Below are 1,478 nucleotides of genomic sequence, written 5' to 3'. Positions count from 1 at the left end.
GCCAGACAGTCATTGTCCATTTCTATTTTCAGCTCTTCTTTATTCCTCATCTGGTTATTGAAGAGGTCTGTGGACATTGCTGTGATATCAATCACGTCAAATGTCCAAATATGGAGCACTTTTACATAATAGTTACATATAACCTTCTTACTTTCTTTCTATGAGGTCATCTTGAAGTACACCTTACGTCCGTTCTCCTGCCTGTATCCCATCAACCTGGTAAAATGGGCCCTACAAATATATGTATGTGGGAGTGTGTAACTGTCCATCCACTGTGGTCTTCTGTATCCATACACCCCTCCACATTCCACTTAGGACACATATAGACAGTCAGGGAGTTATTTGGACAAGCCCGTCACACATCCAGGGGTCCACATCTACACAGTCCGATGACAGCCAAGGACCACTGGAGACACTCCATGTTAACACCTAAACTCAAACACAAATCAGCAGAAGCTCTGAAAGTATTAGGCACTTCAATAAAAACAGTATTATTCTCATATCAGTGTTATGTACAGTATATCAACAATGGTCTCATTTATTTCTAAAGCAACCTAAAAGAGCCACAGTGTAATTTGTGCTTTATGAATTTCAGAGGTCAGAAAATGTACAATGTAACACCAAATAAACATTATAGGTAACCACTGGGTATTTGCATGTTTCAAATAGAGCATAAAACCATTCAAATACAATAATGCACCTTTCACTAGTTTTCAAAGCCTCTTCAAAGTTTATGTAAATACTGTATGTCCTCTCCATATGCTTGTTTTCCCTGCTAGTCTTTTATGTTTCATCACGATGGGATCAGTCAACCATTCCCTATCTAACCAGTACATATGTCAGAATGCTTGTCAAACAAAGTTCAGCAAACATATCAGCTCTCAACCATTATTTTCTCAATCTTACATCCTTCACTTCATTCTGTTTTCTATAACTCAAAGAATAGAGTTAGCGTAAACATAGAAGCCAAGGATTCCCATCTAACTACCCTTTAAAACAACATGTTTTTCTTGAAGAAAAGCTGATATTTGAAGGTGAGCCAAAGGGCTCTGCTGTCTCTCTGGGGAGGCTGGATTGAGATGTGGTATTATGCAGCCAATATTAAAGAGGATAGATCCCTTTTGACCCTTGAGACCTGCCACTGAGATTGTTAAAACAGGATATTGAGGTGGCGCCATTTATGGATCCAGAGGTAAGCTATTTGCTTAATGAACTTTAGGCTTGAGAAACTCCGGAGTCTTTGTAGCTGATGCTCCAGAATGTACACACCATCAGCTACATCAGAACGGTACAGCTAAGACCTAAATCTTCATTGATCAAAATCGCTACATTGGAAGCCAGTTGTTTTCAACAGAGTTCAGAGGACCATGTTGTTTCCTCAAAAAGTAACAGTACTCAAAACCAGGCACTGTAAATACCTCAATGTTGCCATTGAATACATTGTTAGCGCACTGCTAAACTTTGATGAAACCATATTG

The sequence above is a fragment of the Oncorhynchus mykiss genome, chromosome 12 (genome assembly GCF_057628025.1).
Source record: "Oncorhynchus mykiss isolate SJ-2025 chromosome 12, ASM5762802v1, whole genome shotgun sequence".
In the NCBI taxonomy this organism is placed as follows: domain Eukaryota; kingdom Metazoa; phylum Chordata; class Actinopteri; order Salmoniformes; family Salmonidae; genus Oncorhynchus; species Oncorhynchus mykiss.
The sequence above is the reverse complement of the archived record's forward strand: the minus strand, read 5'-3'. Positions refer to the sequence as shown.